A 21,651-nucleotide genomic window follows, 5' to 3' on the forward strand; every position below is an offset into this window, starting at 1 on the left:
GGCATTCTGCTCTGAATTATAACTGTTCCCTGACATTTAAACAATTGCCTCATGAACTGTGATTAATTTGATGATGTGAAGAGTCAGGGTAGCCAAGAGACCAGGAAGGCAATCACTTGTGGCTATCCAGTCAATCCCAGTTACCTCTGTCAATGAAGGAAGGAGGTGCTTTGGGGACTCCAAAGCAGTCTCCCTCTGGAACCTCCAGAAAGACATTGGGTAAAATGATGAACTCCCTCCCCCAACCCCACCTTATGGCCATTCCAGTCTGAGGATCATCATGGAATATAAATAAGCTGCAGAATCTCAACCATTTGGGCCAATTGATCTCACAAAAAGAAACAGCAAAGGGAATAAACAACTTCTCCTCAGCATCAGGCAAATGACAACTGACCAATTCTCATAGGAAGTTTCTAGATGCTTCTAGATATAGAAAAGACCTCTGTAGAATTACAAAATAAAACTATGAAAGGGCTGCTGCACTGAGTGAGGTTTCACCTTTGGAATAAGTGCCAGCCACTTGCTCCAGACCCCGTTTTCTCTGGAGGATGCCAACTTGGCAGCATGAATATGAGCCTCCAAATTTTAGACCCTGGAAGTAGGTACAGCTATAAGGGCATGAGAGAAATAAGTCACAAGACTCGTATGAACAGGAGTCTTATTTTGCTGCTGGTTTTATTTCCAATGATTTCTGAGTGTCCATGTTCATTCTGAACCCCCTTAAGCATTTGTAACATGGCTGCCTTCAGGATGACTGAGTCACATCTTATGACAGCTTGGAAAATGCTGTGGTTTTTCATACTCTTTAGAGCACACACTTAGGCTGAAGTTAACAATATAGGTTTGAAACTAATTAGACATGGGGTGTAGTCAGGTGACGGTGTTTAGTAGCTTCAGAAAGCTCCCATGTATAACAAAATGGTACTCTAGAAGGTAACAAGGAAAGATGCAAGACACTAGCGAAGAAACTTGCAGGTTTATGAAAATGTTTAACAAATGGGAGGAAGCATGAAAAACAATTACAAAACTTGGTTCTTTTCTTATTGCCCCCAGCCCTCTGAAACAAAGGGAACAAAGGAGTAAGAGAGTTAAGAACCTTTTGAGCATAATCTCTACATGAACTTGTGTCATCATTTACATCCAGCTCCTCTCTTTAAAAAACTTCAATATTTATTGGCCAATAGTATTCACTCTCTCATAATAAAAATGGATAAAAATAATTTTACTCGCTTCCACTTTTATCTAAAGTTAAATGAAATTTCCCACTAATCATTCATATCCATAATTTGCACTGAAAATCCTCTTATTGAAAGTGATTCTTGTGTACAGAAAACTCTATCAGGCATTCTGCTACCATCAAAGCTAAATACATCAGTGAGCGACCCAAACTTCTCAAGTTCATTTTGTGTCCTAGATACTGCCCCTGCTTCTTCAGATCACCCTTCTGTTCTTCTCTCCCTCCAGACTCCTTTGTCCAGGACAAGAAAGATAGAGGGGGGACAAATCCAGGAAGTAAGGAGTTTCAAAGGTGCTTAAAACTGCTATCTCACTCAATTTGAAATTAATTAAAGGGAGAGTAAACAGTTACTTTTAGGCTATTACTGAGTCTTACTCAAAACATAAATGGAGATTTTGTCCCTTAGCGTTTTAAATGTCATTGTATATGACCTTTTGACCTATGTAAAAACATTACAATGATACATTTGAGAAGTAGCAACTCAAGTTTTCTCCTGATCTGCAAGATGTGTGCTTTTTTTCCTCCTCCCCAGAGCCAGCACATGTACTGATACTGATCTGCTGTCAAAAGGTGATTCCTGCACAAAATTAGCCTGCAAATAATCTTGCCCCTAACTAGATGCCTTTGTACAAATATGAGGATGATTCATCTTTTCAAACAGAACGTAACTGGCAAAAATGTTGTATTTAATTTTGCCTTTGGGTTTGAAAAGAAAAAAAAGCAGCACTCAGCTATTACCGAATGAACTACTTATTCTTCAATGTTGAGTCTGACTTGACCAAGAGGGCATATAAACAGTTTGCTTACTTTAAGAACAGCTGGTTGACTCTCTGATTACAGTCAGCAAATTTTCTAACTGTGTCAGAGCTTGCTTGGGATGGCTACCAGGGAAGCAAAGATATTCCTTAGGCAGGTGGGACTTTTAAAATCAGAGCCTGCTGTATTTAGGTATAAACTTTTAACAATACCATTTTATTTTTAAAATTGAGTGCATGTATTATATAAATTAAAAGTTAAAACAACATTAGACTATGGGAACAATTGTAGAGGTAAACTAGATGACGTGAAAGAAAACTGGCTACAGCAAGGATTTATGTAGATGTCAACCCTGAGAGAGCAAAATGTTAATGTCTTTAATAACACCGTTTTCCCCCAAACACTTTTCGTCTAAAAAGGTACAGTAGAAAGTAAATTTGTAGGCGAATAACAAAAATAAATACTACTTAAATCTCAAAAAAAAAAAAAAATCAGCCAGCAGCTCAGGAAACTCAGAATTTCAAGTCCCTCGGTGGCTAACATCATGCATCCTGGATCAGCCTCTTCTCCCTGTTTGAGATTCAGCCACCCACCTGGAAAAACATAATTATTCTTCATCACCATCAGTATCTTCATCAACACTGTCACGATCATCACCCAAAGGAATTAAACTCCCACCTGCATAGGATACAGTACCTGGTACAGTACAAACCTGAGTGAAGCAACATCTCCTCCCCAGCTCTCCCACTGTACCTCTATCTGAATCTCATTTACTACCCAGTATTGGAATGAATGGTGCAGGTGTGTGCAGGCATGCATTTCTTCTGTAGTCTCGGAGACTCTGCACAAGATACTGTCACTTATTCATTCTTTTTTGCTCGCCACACTACCCCACCAGTGATGCATAATTCAAAGGAGGATTCTAAACAAAATTCAAGTGGGAACTAATAAAACTTCATCATCCAGAATGATGCCTCAAAGTGATCATTTATTGAAATGTATTTTGAGACATTTTGATAGCTATATATTTATTAAAATTATACAGATTAAAATATATAAGCAAATCTCTATTATCTTCATTAATGAAAAAAATATGAAGCAGTTAATTCAAAGCAGAACTTAAGACACCATGAATATTTGCCTTAGAAATGTTATATGAGTTTTATACAGTGATTTGATGTGTGCTCAGGTCTCACTAAAATGAGTTTGCATTCCCCAAACAAGGTACAGGGGAGTATAACTCAGCACGTTCTGGGTGACAAGGGAGAGTCAGTAAGAAACACGGCTGATGAACCTTAATATGATAAACTGTGTGTGTGTGGGGGGGGGGTGTGTGTGCATGTGGGTGTGTGAGTGGCTGGGGAAAGAGAGAAACACAAGAGATGAATAAGACAGACCCGAGGCATGATAGGTTCTTTAGACAAAACATACTTCCAGAGGGAAGGAAGCAATAGAGCACTTCATCTGACTACAACAGAGGCATCACTTTCATTTCTTATTCTTCCAGGTTCATGACCCCAGCAAAGACTTCTTAGAAACCACAGAGACCCTAAGGCAGATATTTTAGTATTTAGCATTCTTTTTTCTTCCCCTAACTCTAAGGCAAAGCCATTATCTCAGAACAAATTGCAAGTAGAGAATCCCACTGCATCCAGATAGATTAGAAATTGCTGACCTTTCAGTCTTGTGCTGCGTAATCCAGGAAAAAAATGCTCGTCTCTGACAAAGATTCACTAACATTATGCTGCTTATCTTTCATTTGCCCTCACCACCACCCCCTCCCCATTAATTCTTCATCTTCATCCTCTCCACCCCACCTTGTGTCCGGGGCGGTGACTGGTACAGATAGCCTCGATAGGATTTCTGGATCCTGGTTGGGTCCAGTCAATGGGAACACGGGCATGAATGGGAGGGAGGTGAGGTGAGACAGGGTCAGTGTGCCCTGGCCTTTCTCCCTGCAGAGTCCTGGCTGATGCCTGAGATGGGAGCTTGATGCTCGGGTCAGGTAGGCTTTGCCACACAATTCTCTGTCTGGGTTCCAGTAACCAGTCTTACCTTCCTGTCCTCAGGCTCCCAGATACACCCTTCATTCTCCATTCCTCTGAGGGATGATACACTCCCTTGTGGCTCTTTATACCCTGCCTCCTCTTCTGAAAAATAGCTTATTTATTAAACTCTCTTCAAATATTTGCCATCCCCTCACATTCTGCTGTTGAATTTCTGACCCTACTGGTAAAGAAAATTAAACTCTCAGAAAATTAGAAGAGTGGTAACCTGAAGACCAGGGTTATGCTGTGAATCAAAGTGCAAGGTCATGTCAGTGAGAGAATGTCTCTCCTGGCATTGTCGCTCCAGGATACTCCAAATCAGAAAATACATCAGAAACACTGATGTCCGTCTCATCGGACATAGAATACCAAGATTGAATGACTATTTTATTTCAATGCAATATATGTGCAATAAACGTTTGCATTTCAGAAGCATTTTTCTAAAATATTTGAGAAACAACATTCCTTCCTAATGAGCATTTAAAATTGTTAGGAAATTGTGTTTGGGTGTTTTTTTCCTTTGGTTTTTATCCTTTGCTCTTACTTTTTTAAGTCATCAAAAAATAATCATCCCTTGTTTGGCTGTTCTACTAAGATCGCAACTCCTCTATAGGAGTGTCCAAAAGGACACATGCCACCAGTCCCACTGGTTAGTTTGACCTTGCCCCAGAGACCTGAGATGACTTGACTTATGTGGTCCAACTCTATTTGTATCTCTTTCTGATTGAAATCCTGAATTCCATCCCCTTCTGAATGTGCCTGCTTTAACTCTCTAAACAGACATCTCCAAATAGGAAATAAAAGGAGAAGTATATAAAACAAATGATTGTCAGCTGTTTGGTCCAGTCTAAATTGATCACACACTTAAAATGAAGTGGAAAAATGCTTAACAAAATTAAGCATTTTCAAATATGCCAGGCAAATGTGTGTTTTAAAAAGAATCTTTGAGAAAATAATGGAACCTAAGCAATTTTATCCAAAGATCATTCATTCAGATATTAATTAATGGCTTGGCAGCGATCCAGAAGATGTATATGACAGGGTCTGCCTCTGGAATTTGCAGCATCATCAGTGAAGTGAGCTGAATATACCTTTAATAATTACTAAAGAGTATTAGCGAGTATATTCTGGAGTGCTAAATTGTGTCATTAAAAAAAGAGTAAGTCCTTGATGACTGATGGGGGAGGTCATCAAGAAGAGTGTTAGACCCATGTGCTGGACCCAGGCAATCAGAGGCTCCTCACCCCCTACCCTGTCCTTGGAAGGTGCAATCCTCTTGCCTTCTCTGCTCCCAGAAGCTGCCCCAAGTAATGTAATAGTGTCAACACTATTTGAACTGTGTAGGTGAGTGAACCCAGTTAAGGCCACCATATAAACTTTTAAGATTTGGCAGATGGGTGAGGAAATCATTTTGCAGCTGCCCAAGACAAGCCTCATAAGGAAGTTCCCTTGCTTATTAAAACTGCCACCTACCTGTCTGGAGTGGGATGGCTCTTTCTTCGGTCTCTCCCTGCCCTCCGTGTATGGGGGTCAGTTTCAGATTCAGCTGGGAAGCTCCAAGGTTGCGAACTAAAATTGACCAGTGTTCAGAGAAGGAAAAGAGTCAATGTGGATTTATTGGTATAATGAAAGAAGACTTCATAGAGGAATTTTGAGTGTGATAATAACAGGGGTTAATATTTATTGAGAATTTCTTATGTGCCAGGCATAATTTTAAGCTCTCTTTACATATTAATGTATCGAAGGCTCATGACAACTACATGAGATAGTTATTACAATTTTTTCCATTTGCAGAGGAGGAAACTAAGGTTAATGGAGCTTAAGTAACTTTCTCAGTGTATACAATTCAGCAAGTAGAAGAGCTAACATTCAAACTGGGCAGTCTGACTCCAGAGCCTCTGCTTTGAACTCCTCTGCCCTCTGCATCCGTGTAAGTCACCTGCTAATGCCACGTCGCAGACGCTCTGCACCTCCATCAAACAATCTGCCATCTGGCCACTTCCATCTTGGCTCCTTCTTACCCAGCAACTAAGTGAGAATTAGAAGATATTCTACTCCGGGGCCTCCACTAACTTGCTGTGTAATCTTGAAACTTTCAGTGTTTGCTGCCACAGCTTCCTTATAGATAAGTTTGAAATAATGATACTTTCACAAATGTACCTTAACAACTTACAGGCTTATCAGAATTTTTTAAATGTGGGAATAAAAGGGAAAGCCTACTGAAAAATATGAAACACCTAAAAGATGAAATTAATGATCATCATTTTTATTATTATGTTTCCATCCAAATCAATGGCCAGCAGGTATCTATCTAACCACAATCTGGTAGGACAAGGAGGACTGGACAGAAGTCTGTGGCTGGGTCAGCATAGACTGACAATCTCTGCTAGATGAGCTACTCTGACCCGTACATCTTGCAGCAGATGGAATGGTAGGTGTGCAGATTTGGATTGCCTGGGGGGTTCATACATGAGGAAGAAGGAAAGAAATGACTTTGGGAACCAATTTTGTTTTCTGCTTGTGTTATTCTACACAGGACTACTTAATGTCTCATTTTCAAATTTCTCTGAATATACATTCCTATGATGCAAGCAAGACACAGGCTTCTAAATAAAGGAAGAATACAGACAAACAGTATTGAGATTTATTTCTTTCTTCTTTGAAATATGTACTTCTATCCTGGCAGCGTATAGAAACCCTAAAGGAGCACTGAGTAGAATTTTTTAAAAGCGCTTGAACTGATTCAATCAACACTCACTTCATGAAGAAAACCTAGTAAACTCAGATGCCTGAGTCCACAGTGAAGTGACAGAAATCAAAAAGACTCTATATTACATAATATAGATCAGAGTTCCCAGTATTATGTAACAACCTAAATGGGAAAAGAATTTGAAAAAGAATAGATACATGTATATGTATAACTGAATTACTTTGCTGTACAACTGAAATTATCACAACATTATTAATCAACTATACCCTGATATAAAATTAAAAGTTAAAAAAAAACTGTGGCTGCCAAATTCACAAGATGATAATGCCTAAGATTGGCCTTGCACCAAGTTGTGGGAGCCCTGAAACACTTAATGTGGAACTAATAGTGCAGGAAGAATCTATTTTGCATTTGATAATAAGCAAAAGCCAAAGGGTTAGAGGTAATATTTCCTGGAACTTTCCATGTCTGATGAATTGGAGGGAAGTTTTCCTTGGCTAAAAAGAAAGCAAGCATAGAACCATAGATGTGACAGAAACATGGACAAATATTTATGCATTCATTATTTCATTCATTCATAAATTATTCAGTGACTGTTAAATAACTGAATGCATCTTAAGCACTCAAACACTGGGCTAGGTACTGCAGATAAAAACGAAAGAAACATAGTCCCCAATAAGAGTAGCTCACAATCTAGTGGCAGAAACATATATAAGCAGATAAACATAATGTGATGAGTTTAATCAGAGAGATGGACACAAGGTACTATGGGAGCATCTAAGGGGACACAGGGAAGCTAGAGGAAGGGTTACTGGAGAAATGACACCTAAGCTGAGTCTTCGAGTGTCAGTAGGAGCTGGCCAGAGAAGGGCACAGAGCATGCCCCCAGAAGGCCTATTTGGGTAACAACTGAAAATGAGCTGGAGAAGCATTCACACATTCTCTGCAGGCATCTGCACACAGCTCCTCATTCCCATGGTGGAAAATGCAGAGCAGGGTAGGTGGAGAAGAAACTGGAGAGACCAATGGGGACCAGAGCAGAGCAGGCTTTGCAAGACTTCTCAGGACAAGGAGCTTATACTTTTCTCCCATTGGCTAATGGTTCTCAAACTTTAGCATGCTTCAGAATTCCCTGATGGGTGTTTTAAAAAACAATGGTTTCTGGGCCCTTCCCCCAGAGTTTCTGATTCAGTACGTTTGGGCTGGAGCCTGAGAATTTGCATGTTTAACAAGTTACCATGTGATGCTGAAGCTGAGACCAAACACTGTGGGCAACCAAAGGAACACACAGGATTTCAAGCCAGAGAGTGATAAGGTGAGTTTTGCCCCTTCAAGCCTTCGGGGGTGGAAAGAGTCCCTGTGTAGGCCGGATGGAGTCTGCAAGGTCTGGGGAGCGGTGGGGAGGCCAGTTAGGAAGCTGTGGCAAAACCACAGGGGGAACAGGAGGTAGACAAGCCAAACCATAACTCTGTGAGTTAGAGATTCCATATTTATTCCCCACAGAACATCATAATGGACAAATCTATACATTATGTTTGCAGTGAATGGTTCTTTTATTTAATTAAGGCATCAAAAGTGAACAACATTAAATGAAAATATATTTGAGAGAGAAGAGCTATACACATTTTCTATCCAGAAATGAGTCCAACCGATTAAAGCCAGAGAATGGAGATTACTTCCCAAACAGCCTGGCCTTTTTGATGAGACAGTAAGAGATATCTCCTCATTCCCTTCAGAAAGTAGAAGAATTTCTTCCCCGAGAGAATGAAAAGCTATGGCTTTGGAATTAAGAAGCAAGGAGTGTGTAGTAGGTACAAATGGAGGCCAGGGTGAGAGTGTGACGGAAGTGGGGGTGAGTGAGCTCAGACGCAACAGCTCCCCAGCTCTGACGTCCAGGTTAGGTCCTACACCCGCCAAACCACCCCTGCATCGCTGTATATTTATTATTTGCCTTTCCTCGAACTGAGTTGATCAGAGTCCCTCTCCCGGAACCCGAAGATTGTGAGCAAGATGCAGAGACTGAAAGATTCTGGAAGAAAGTTTTTAGAGTAAAGTCCTAAGAGAGGGGAGGGAGCAGAATCCAGAGACATCCTGGATCCACCTTTCCCTAGGTCTTTCAGAATGTGCTCAATTCTGTGAGTGACCCCAGTATTACTAGAGAGGGGCCTCATCAACCATCTGTGGAGAAGTACCTGGTTTTTTTTTTAAATTTCCAAACCACCACTCACCAGTGCTTTTGTAATACATGATAAAAATGCATTACTATAACTCCAGTCTAATCATAAGAAAAACATCAGACAAGTCTCAGTTGAGGGATGGTCTACAAAACACCCAATTAAAGAGACCAAAAGTGTCAAGGTCATCAAAAATAGGAAATGTCTCAGAAACTATCACAGCCAAGAGGAGTCTAAAAAGACACAATAATTAAATGTAATGTATTGTCCTAGGTGGGATACTGGAACAGAAACAGAACATTAAGTAAAACCTAAGGAAACCTGAATAATTATGGACTTTAGTTGATAATAACATATCAATATTGGTTCATTGATTGTAACAAATGTACCATGCCAGTGTAAGATGTTAGAAAAAAGGGAAACTGGGTGTAAGGTATATTTTCTGTAAACCTAAAATTGTTCTAAAAAAGTAAAGTTCATCTTTTTTAAATATGTACCAGAAAAATGAAACGGGAAAAAAAGCTGAACAAAATACAAGCTCAAATTTAATTACTATATTCAGCAGCCATAAAATTATAGTTTTATAACTATAAGAACAAATAATATCTAGAAAAAGAATGGGAAAATTTGTGCATTTTATTTATTGAAACCACGTGTATAAGTGAATAAATATTTTTTTCCTTCTGCACTTGTAACTAAACAAAGAGTTATGTGTGCAAGTGTGAGTCTCCGTATGAAATGGTTAAATGCACATTTTGAAGGAGCATAATATTTACCAGTACTAAAGTTCTTAACATGGCAAATGAGCATGCTTTGTGCTTGTTAAAGTATCTGATCTAGTTTGTATTGATTACAATGGTTCTCACCAGTGATAATGTATATCTAAATTGTTTCTGTGCTTTGTTTCAGTAACGCCGACAGTACAGAAACCTGTCTCAACAGAAGTATGTTGACAGGAGAATAAGAGATAGTTTTTAAAGTAATTTTAGCAAGCTTGGACTATTCATGTCTGATTTTTATCCAAAATGAAGAAAGCAATGTTTTCTTTTTTCTGAATTCATGTTTAATCCTTCATCAGTATCCACTTCCAACAACTTATCCTACAAAGTCATAATTAAATGTAAATTATCTCTCAATGAAAGGAATGGATTTCAGCCCATGGATTTTCAACATAAAGATCTTTTAATGGAAAATACAATGTGAAAATTCTGCCAAAATCCAGAAGGTGTTTGGTGATAACGTTTTGCATTTTTGAAATATCAAGATTGTGACCTTTTTGATTATTGTTTTTTTATTATGGAACATGTCATAACCATGTATAGGAACTTTGTTCTTCTAAGCATCTGCAGTTGGTTCTTGTCCTTTGATCTTATCTGCCATTCAAAATCATGCTGCACTTCTTCCTTGCATGGAAGTATTAGGATCATTATAATACCAAGAATATCAGACAAATAAGCAAATCCAGCTTTCCAATTCACCTCTTTAACAAGATGGGACCCAACAGGATTCTTATCTTGCAGAAACATTAAGCGTTTGTTCTATAAATAGATCAAGCATTCTCAGCTTTTCTTCTCTGCAATCATTGTGCCTCAACATGCAATGAAAGTCATTTATAATTCATCTTTCATATTATCACATAGTAAAGAAAGAGAATTATCTAGAATTTAATGCATTACCCTTTACTTACAATTTTTGTTGTGTCACTTGGCACTTTATTTTGGCTAACATTGTTTTCATAGCAAGACTTTCTCAGTAAAGGAAGCAGTGCATTAATTTCCTTCTGGTCCAACCTCTTAGACATGGGGTAACTACTCCAGAAAATTTTCTTTTCACTGCAACTGTGACATCAGAGTATATTTTCACACAGAACTAACTCTGAAGCATACATGTTAACTTTATAATCCATCACAGTTTTATACAGTTCAGAGCCAATTGTAACTGTCAACAATGAAGCTGAAAAAAGTGAATTCTTCAAACTGCCATCATGTTCAAATTGCACATATATGAAAAAAATTGCAAACTCAGCAATATTTGTGCATAAGTCAAGGTGCAATGAAAAATACGTTTCTAGTTTATTTGTTCTTTGAGTTGGTTTTCCATATCGTTAGCCAGTTCAAAAATAAATCAAGCTATTGTGTCATTGAAAGGTGACACTTGAGCTATCTGCTTTGCTACAGATTAACCCATCTCCAAGCAAACATCTTTAAAACGGCTTCAGTAATTATATGTAGTTTTTAGTGCTAGCAACATGAACTTCCATCTTATACATGAAATAGTAAACATCTATTTCTTCCATCTTTTGAATTCCACACGTTTTCTTTCAAAGATTTCATTTAGTTTTGAACTTATTTCTTTATGTTTTGTGTATAAATGCAACTTAAATTTTGACAGTTTTATTGTTTCATTAGCTAGTACATCTCTGAAAATTGAATCCAATAATATATAAAAAGATTAATACATCATGACCAATTGGAGCTTATCCCAGGAAATTGAGGCTGATTTAACACTCTAAAAGGACAGTGTAAACAAATTAAGAAAAATCATATTATTATATCAGTAGATATACATTTGGCAAATTTCAACATTAATTCCATTAATTTCTGATAAATACTCTCAGCAACCTAAGAATAGAAGGAAACATCCACAACTTGATAACAGGCATTTACGAAAAACCTACAGCTAACATCATACTTAATAATAAAAGACTGAATGCTTTTGCCCTGTTATCAGCTGAATTGTGTGCCCCAAAATTCATATGTTGAAGTCCTAACTCTTCGTGCCTCAGAATGTGACTATATTTGGAGATAGGGTCCTTTTTGGAGGTCACTGAATGGACCCTCATCCAATGACTGGTGCCAGACACACAGGGAAGACCACGTAGGGACACAGTGAAAAGGTGGCCATCTACAAACCAGGGAGAGAGGTCTCAAAAGAAACCAAACCTACCAACTCCTTGATCTTGGACTTGTAACTTCCATAAATATGAGAAATAAGTTTCTGTTGTTTAAACCACCCATTCTGTAGTATTTTGTTATAGTAGCCCTAGCAAACTATTAAACTTCCTACAATCAGAAAAAAGATAAGTATGTCTTCCCTCATCACTTCTGTTCAATATTGTTCTGGATGTATAGCCAGTTCAAGAAAAAGAAATAAAAATCCAGAATAGGAAGGAAAAAATAAACTATCTTTATTTGTAGATGACAAGATCATCTATGTACAAAATTTTATGGAACCTACAAAAAAGATAACAGAATTATAATGTGAGTTTAGCAAAGTTGCCACTTAAGAAATCAACATACAAAGTTCTGCTTTATTTCCATACACTAGCAATAAAAATGGAAATTGAAATTTCAAACCACTACTCTTTACAGTAACTTCAAAAAATATTAAATACTTAGGGATATATGTGATAAAAGGAATACAACACCTGTACACTGAAAACTACAAGATATCACTGAAGTAAAGTAACAGAGACCTAGACACATAGGACCTTTAGGGATTAGGAGATATATCAATACTGTTAAGATAACATTTCTCCCAAAATTGACCTCGAGAATCAATGCAACCCCAAAACCAAGCAAAGACTAATCAAAATCCTAGAGGCATTTTTGTAGAAACTGACAACTTGATTCTGAAATTCACATGGAAATGCAAAGGACTTAGAATAGCCAAAACAACTTTGAAAATGAAGAACAAAGTTAGAGGACCAGCATAACCTAGTTTCAAAATGTATTATAAAGCTAGAGGAGGAGTTAGCAAACTAGAGCCTGAAGCAAATCCAGCCAATGGCCTGTTTTTTACAACCCTACGAATGGTTTTTATATTTTTAACAGGTTGTTTAAAAAAGTTCTCCAGAGGACATGTGTGCCCCTACGAAGGCTAAAATATTTACTATCTGACTCATTACTGAAAGAGCTTGCTGTCCCTGAACTACAGTAACCAAGACAGTGTGGTATTGGCATGTAGACAGATGAATAGATCAATGGAGCAGAGTAGAGGCCTCAAAAATAGGCCCATACTCATAAGGACAACTGGTATTTTTTACAAAGGTGCAAGGCAATTCAATGGACAAATGATAATCTTCTCAACAATGGTGCTGGAACAATTGGATATCGAAGTACAAAAAAAGTGAACTTTGGGCTTCCCTGGTGGCGCAGTGGTTGAGAGTCCGCCTGCCAATGCAGGGGACACGGGTTCGTGCCCTGGTCCGGGAAGATCCCACATGCCGCGGAGCGGCTGGGCCCGTGAGCCATGGATGCTGAGCCTGCACGTCCGGAGCCTGTGCTCCGCAACGGGAGAGGCCACAACAGTGAGAGGCCCGCGTACCACAAAAAAAAAAAAAGTGAACTTTGATCTATATCTTGCATAAAATATAAAAATTAACTCAAAAGTAATCATAAATCTAAATGTAAAACTGAAAACTATACAACTCCTAGAAAAAAACATAGGAGAAAAATCTCTGTGACCTGGATTTGCCAAAAAATTTTAAATATAACACTGAAAGGAAGATCTATAAATTAAAAAGTGATAAATTGAGCTTTAATTTAAAACTTCTGCTCTCAAAATTCACTGTGAAGAGATTAAAAGACAAGCAGAAAACTGGAAGAAAAAATTACAAATCATACATCTGACAAAGAACTAGAATATAAAGAACTCTGAAAATTCAATAAGAAAAGGACAACCTAATATTTTTAAATGGACAAAAGATATGAACAGACATGTCACTAAAGAAAAATATAAAGATGGCAAATAAGCACTTGAAAAGATGCTCAACATCATTAGTCATTAAGGAAATACAAATTAAAACCACAGAGAGATACCAGCACATACCTATAAGAATGGCTAAAATTAAAAAGACTGACCATATCAAGTGTTGGCAAGGATGTGGAGGAGTTGGAACTCTCACACACTGCTGGTGGAATTGTAAAATGGAAGAACCTCTTTCAAGAACAGTTTGGCAGTTTCTTTAATAGATAAACATATACCTACCACATGATCAAGCCATTCCACTCCTAGGTATTTCCAAAAGAAATGAAAACATGTCCATATAAAGACTTGTATCCAAAACTTCCATCTATTAAATAAATGTCATGGGAATGTAATGTACAGCACGTTGACTATAGTTAATAATACTGTATTGCATATTTGAAAGATGCTAAGAGAGTGGGTCTTAGAGGTTCTCATCACAAGAATAAAACTTTTATAACTATGTATGGTGATGGATGTTAACTAGACTTACTGTGGTAATCATTTACAAACATATACAATATCAAATTATATTGCGGTAATATACACAAATATCAACTTATTATGTTACACACCTGACCTAAAAACTAATATAGTACTATATGTCAATTATACCTAAATGAAAAAAATGGCATGTAACTGAATGTTCATAGCAGCTATATTTGTAATAATAAAAAATTGGAAGCAAGCCAAATATCATCAAGTATATAGATAAACAAACTGTGGTATAACCATGCAATGGAATACCACTCAGCAGTAAAAAGAATTTACTATTGGAAACTCAACAACATGGGTTGATTTCAAATAATTGTGCTATGTGAAAGACACCACATTGAAAAAGAAAAAGCAGGTACTGTATGATTCCATTTACACAAAATTCTAGAAAATCTATGGTGATAGGAAGCACATCAACAGTTGCCTGGGGATGGGATGGGATGTTAGGCAGGACAGGGGAGGAAAAAGGAAAGGGACACCAGAGAACTTCTGAGGGTAATAGATATGTTCATTATCTTGATGGCGGTGATCTTTTCCCAAGTGTATACATACGTCAAAACATCAAATTATATACAAAATGTAAATATGGACATTTTAATTATGTCAATTATACCTCAATAAAGCTTTTTTTAAAATAAGGCAGGTTAAAATTTTGATTATGCTTTAAAAAATTAAACTCTTTTAAAATTTAAAGCACACACACCATTTAAGTACTGAGTGTTATAGAACGTAAACTTTCATTGAAACACAAGCAAAAAGCAGGGAAAATCCAAGCTGGCATATCATCAGTTAGCAAATATAAATTTTTTGAGAAACTCTGGATATTGTACGTACTACATTTCACCATCTACCCCTGCCTCCATCTTGGATATTCTCTATGTACATTAGGGTACAAGAGACTCCACAGGTCCTGAAGGAAAGAAACTTCCTTAACATTGAGCCAAGCCCCTTTGACCAAATACAGTAAGTCCCCTACATATGAATGAGTTCTGTTCCAAGAGCACATTCGTAAGTCCAATCTGTTCATAAGTCCAACAAATTTAGCCTAGGTACCCAACTAACACAATCGGCTATATAGTACTGTAATGTAATAGGTTTATAATACTTTTCACACAAATAATACATAAAAAACAAACAAACACAAAAAATACAGAAAACATTTTTACTCTTACAGTACAGTACCTTGAGAAGTACAGTAGTACATACAACAGCTGGAGCTGCTTAGCAGGACCAGCTGCAACACTGCTGCTTTTACGCTTGCTTCCAAACATCCTGGGCTTGAAATAAAGACACTGTACTACTGTACTGCATATAGTACTGTACAGTAAAGTACACATAAAGCACACCACTTGTAGAGGATACATGCACGTGACAATGTACACCAGACACGTGAACTAACTTATGTGATTGGACGTGTGAACACACATTTGCATCTTTGAACGTTTGCAACTTGAAGGTTCGTATGTAAGGGACTTACTGTAATTATAAGTATCCCATAGAAGGTGTCCATGGGATACACTTTCAGAAACATTTTTGTAGGCTCTAGGTGCTAACAGAGGTCAAGTGAGCGTGAAAAAAGTTGAGGGGTAACTTCCATCCCTTATATTTTATTCATCTATGATACTCAAAAGTTGGACCGTTAAGTTGGACCCATTATTAAAACATATGCTAGAAATGCTCCCACGCCATTTCAATTACCTTTCAAATTTTGTAAAAGAAGAGCAGGAAATTAAAAAAAGATAGTAAAGTCCAATGTCAATAAATAGTCTGATTTTGCTTCTTACATGTTTTATCACATCCTGTCCTTGTCAAGTTTCTCTATTATCTTAGCTTCAGGTTAACCCCTATGCTCTGCAGACTGTTAGTCCTTCAATAAGTTTTACATCTTTATGGTTCATTGTCTAAAAGGATAGCCATCACCTAATTAAAAATGCAAGCATTAATTTCAAATCTTGAAAATCTGCCTTGAAAAAACACTCTAGTGCATATATAAGTGCTCATTTTATATTCTTTATACATTTTTGTATGTATAATATATTTCTTTAAAAAACTCATCCCTGCCTGATTGGACCTCTTGGGACCCCATCCTTTGCATTTATCCTATCCCCACCCTACCTCCCACCTCCTTGAAGATGTTTTTATATCCTTGAATTCCAAACCTCAATCTGCAATAGCACTCAATACAGTGCCAGAAAAAAATGGACTATCCAGCCAGAGCAGGAAAGCCTTGCCTAACTTGCAAGATAATTCATGCTTAGCCACGCTCCCGTGGACACCCCAGACCGGCTGCTCTTGATGATGTGGGATTGACAGACCAGTCTTTCACGCAGTTTTACAGGAAAAAAATAATTCTAGCAAGACAATTGACTTCTAATCTCCTCTCTTGGTGACATTGTGGATACAAGACTCCCACTACAGTCCTGTAAATACAACTCACTGGCCATATATACACCTTTTACACACTTTTTATTCTTTCCCTACCTCCCATCCTCTGGGCAGCCTCTAAGTACCTTCACAGCACTTTAGCAATTAGAAAAGTTGGAAAAAACACAGCAGTGCCCTCATTTCTCAGACTCTGTAGACAACTCCCTTTGTCATCATACTTGGGTTGGGCTACTGTGTCTTCACTGTGCTATCATTTGAGGGGTTAAAATAGTGGATCCCTGAAAGGGAAGGCATAGAATTTCTGATTTCCTGTGGGATTTCTTCCAATGTCTTGAAAAAGAATTCTATAATTAAAGAAATTGGGGAACTTCACAGAAATCCTTTGGTTATCGTAAAAACCTCTGTCTTGGCCTTGCACCAAACCTAAAACACCTTCACATCCATTATCACACTTAACTCTCACAATTAGCCCCATGGCATAGGCTGTGCAGATGTCATTGTGCCCATTTAACAGGTGAGGCACATGAGAATTTTATTGACGCACAGAACTGGAAAATCCAAGTTCTGACTAAAACGCCCAAATGAATCCCGAATTCCCAATTACATAGCTTGCATGTCCAACATCCATCCAGAGAATTTAAGTGTCTTGCCTAAGATCACATAGCTCATAACGAGTAAGCCCAGGACCAGAACAGCAGTCTCCAACTCCAAATCTTAATGCTTTCTCATAGTTTCCTCTGGTGAAAAGAGAAAGAAGCCCAAAGTTCCCTGCTCAGGATTAATTTTCCCCTGATCTATATTCTCATATTGCAATGATGGCTCGTGTCACAGTGCATTACAGCTATTTGCTGATGTATCTATCTTCTTTGCTTGTGAAGGCAGACACTGTCTTATTCACCACTCAGTAGATGTCTTTTAAATTGAATTAGCATCAAAAATAATTTATCAATGGATTACCTCAATACATACTCTCTCTCACCACACACACATACACACACAGAAAAGACTTAGGTGGAACTTTGACGAGAAGGCCACAGTCTTAGCCCTTGCCTTTTCATGGGTTATAACCCAGGACAGACAAGAGAGAGACATGGATGGGCACAGTGAACTTTGATAGGATAAACATGAAAAAGGGGTAGTCAAGAATCAATAAAAGGGTGAGTAAACTAGGACTTTGGGCTGCAGTCATTGAGGCAAGAACCACAGCACACACAAAAAAAAATTATATTAGCTCATAGACCTGGAAAATCTAAGAGGTATATCTGACTAAAGATATAGCTGAATCCAGGGCTTCAAATTATATCATTTCGTTGTCCAATGCCCATCTCAAACCTAACATGTCAAAACGTGAGCTCCCATTATCCCTCCAAAATCTGCTTCTCCTCTCCTCCAAAATTCTGCATCTCAGTAAATGGCAGCTCCATCCCTCAGTCATTCAGGCAAAACACCCTAGAGTCCATCTCTTTCTCTGAACCCCCACTTCCAATCCTTCATCATACTGTGACTCTGCCTTGAAAATACAGCCTGAATGCAACCTTCTGGCTACTTCTAAACCAAATCGTCACCGTCACTCATCTAAATAGTTACAATAGCCTTGCCTTTCTAAGGTCAATTTTCAACTTAACAGCCAGAGTGATGCTATAAACAAACTCAGATCCCATCACTCCTCTTCTCAAAACCCTACAGTGCCTTCTGCTCTCACTCCACATAAAAGCCAACATCCTCACAATGTCCTACAAGGCCCTACAGTATCTGTCTGCCTTACCCCTGGGACCTCACCTCCTACTCTCCCCCTCACTCGCTCTGCTCCAGCTACACTGGCCCTCTTCCTCTTCTTCAAACACACCTGGCATGTTCTCACCTCCAGGCATTTCCATTTGCTCTTCCCTTTGCCCAGAAGCACTTCCTGCAAATATTCACAGAGCTCACACCCTCCTATCCTCCAGATCTTTATACAGATGTCACTTTCTTGGAAAGGCCTTTCCAATACACTCTTTCAAAATTGCAAAATTCTCTACCACCGCCACCCAATGTTCCCTATTGTCCTTCCTCATTATTTACCTTCACAGCACTTATCAAAATGCTCTACAATATACTAACGTGTTTTGTTTATTGTCCATCTCATCCCTCTGAAATGTAAGTTCCTTTCTCCATTGGAGGACACCAGTGTGTTCTACACAGAAATCATGGACAGTTACCTCTTTCCCTTTCTCTGCAGTGAACTATATCACCCGAGCCCTAACTCTCACAAAGGTCTGTGTCAAAAAGGACCCTTTCAGCTTCTTCCAGTGCTCCTTTTCCACTTGGGGTCAGACTTTGCCCTGGAACCAGGCAGCACAGGACACCATTCTGCCTCTGTTAGGGAAGCTGAAGACATCCTCTTCCTGAGGAGCAGTAGGTGCCCAGAGCCAAACTTCTTTCCTCCTCCTTCTCCTCCTCTAGTCAAAACACAGAAATTCTCAGACCTATCATCTCAGCCACAGAGACCCAAGATGTATCTGTGTGTCGTCATGAGCCAGGATGGGGGCAGAGGGCCAAAAGGAAAGAGCCTTATGATCTGGTGTCAGCTTGGGTACAGTTGGGACTAGGACCCTCCAATTGTGAAAAAGACTGCTGGTTGGCCAACAATATCCATTTTGCCTTCTTTAGTAACAGAGCTCCCGAGTTTTAGCTGAGCAGCCTATGTGATCTGTGAATAAACTCTGGCCAACAGCATGTGAGAAGTGAGGTGCGCCACCTACAGGTCGTGCTTCTAAAAAGAAATGTGTGCTTTCTTTCCTGACTCCTTTTTTTCTCTCCCCAGGTTAGGGGGATGATAAGAATTAATCATCCGCTCTGGACTCAGAGGTGGAAGCTCTAAATGAAAGACACCTTCGCTACCCTACAAGCCCTAGACCACTTCCCTCTGAGCTATCATAGGAGGGAGAGACAAATTTCTATCTCGTTTGAGCCATTGTACCTTGGGGTTTCTTTGTTACAGCAGCCTGGACAATACACTAACAAAACAAGTACACTTAGGATGTCTTTCTTGCCATAGAGTATTTCAGGATCAAAGGAAAATAATTGAGGGTTGTTGCAAAGGAGTAGAAGTAAAATTAAGGATTCTGAGTTCCAGATCCAATTTTGCCACCAAATGCTGGAATGTCTAACATCATAAACTGTTAGAGCTGCTATTTGGGCTAATGTGGAGTAGTCTCAAGAAAAATTGCTAATATGCTATCATTATTCAATTTTTTAAAATATTTATATATATGCAAAGTTTATAAGCATAGGATATTTCTGGAAGAATATCAACAAAATTGTTTAGAGTGACTACCTCTGAAGATGGGAACTAGGGAGCACGGGAGATGGAATGTTGGAGTAAAAGGACTTATGTTTGGTGCCTTTGGAACGTTACCATTTTTAACTATGCAAAGATAATAATATTTAAGCCTCAAAAAAGTGAACCAATCTAAACTAAATTGCTGGAATGGCTAGAATCTTTTCTATTGGTCCTTTACCTTACATGAATTAATTTCACCCTATTTGGGTGACCATAGCCCACAGTGGGGCAAGGAGAGGAGAATACAGTATTTTTTTTAACACCTTTATTGGAGTATAATTGTTTTACAATGTTGTGTTAGTTTCTATGGTATAGCAAAGTGAATCAGCTATATGTATACATATAGCCCCCTATCCCCTCCCTCTTGCATCTCCCTCCCACCGTCCCTATCCCACCCCTCTAGGTGGTCACAAAGCAATGAGCTGATCTCCCTGTGTGATGTAGCTGCTCCCCACTAGTTATCTATTTTATATTTAGTAGTGTATGTATGCCAATGCTACTCTCTCACTTAGTCCCAGCTTACCCTTCCGCCTCCCTGTGTCCAAAGTCCATACTGTACATCTGTGTCTTTATTCCTGCCCTGCCTCTAGGTTCTTCAGAACCTTTTTTGTTTGTTTTTAGATTCCATATATATGTGTTAGCATACGGTATTTTGTTTTTCTCTTTCTGACTTACTTCACTCTGCATGACAGACTCTAGGTCCATCCACCTCACTACAATAACTCAATTTTGTTTCTTTCTATGGCTGAGTAATATTCCATTGTATATATGTGCCAAATCTTCTTAATCCATTCATCTGTCGGTAGACACTTAGGTTGCGTCCATGTCCTGGCTATTGTAAATAGAGCTGCAATGAATATTGTGATACATGACTCTTTTTGAATTATGGTTTTCTCAGGGTATATGCCCAGGAGTGGGATTGTTGGGTCTTATGGTAGTTCTATTTTTAGTGTTTTAAGGAACCTCCTTACTGTTCTCCATATTGGCTGTATCAACTTACATTCCCACCAACAGTGCAAGAGGGTTCCCTTTTCTCCACACCCTCTCCAGCATTTATTGTTTGTAGATTTTTTGGTGATGGCCATTCTGACCAGTGTGAGGTGATACCTCGTTGTAGTTTTGATTTGCATTTCTCTAATGATTAGTGCTATTGAGCATCTTTTCATGTGTTTGTTGGCAATCTGTATATCTTCTTTGGAGAAATGTCTATTTAGGTCTTCTGCCCATTTTTGGATTGGGCTGTTTATTTTTTTGATATTGGGCTGATATGAGCTGCTTGTATATTTTGGAGATTAATCCTTTGTCAGTTGCTTCATTTGCAAATATTTTCTCCCATTCTGAGGGTTGTCTTTTTGTCTTATTTATGGTTTCCTTTGCTGTGCAAAAGCTTTTAACTTTCATTAGTTCTCATTTGTTTATTTTCGTTTTTATTTCCATTTCTGTAGGAGGTGGGTCAAAAAGGATTTTTCTGTGATTTATGTCAAAGACTGTTCTTCGTATGTTTTCCTCTAAGAGTTTTATAGTGTCTGACCTTACATTTAGGTCTTTAATCCATTTTGAGTTTATTTTTGTGTATGGTGTTAGGAAGTGTTCTAATTTCATTCTTTTACATGTAGCTGTCCAGTTTTCCCAGCACCACTTATTGAAGAGGCTGCCTTTTCTCCATTGTATATTCTTGCCTCCTTTATCAAACATAAGGTGACCATATGTGCTTGAGTTTATCTCTGGGCTTTCTATCCTGCTCCATTGATCTACATATCTGTTTTTATGCCAGTACC

Source organism: Lagenorhynchus albirostris, chromosome 2 (genome assembly GCF_949774975.1).
Source record: "Lagenorhynchus albirostris chromosome 2, mLagAlb1.1, whole genome shotgun sequence".
NCBI lineage: Eukaryota > Metazoa > Chordata > Mammalia > Artiodactyla > Delphinidae > Lagenorhynchus > Lagenorhynchus albirostris.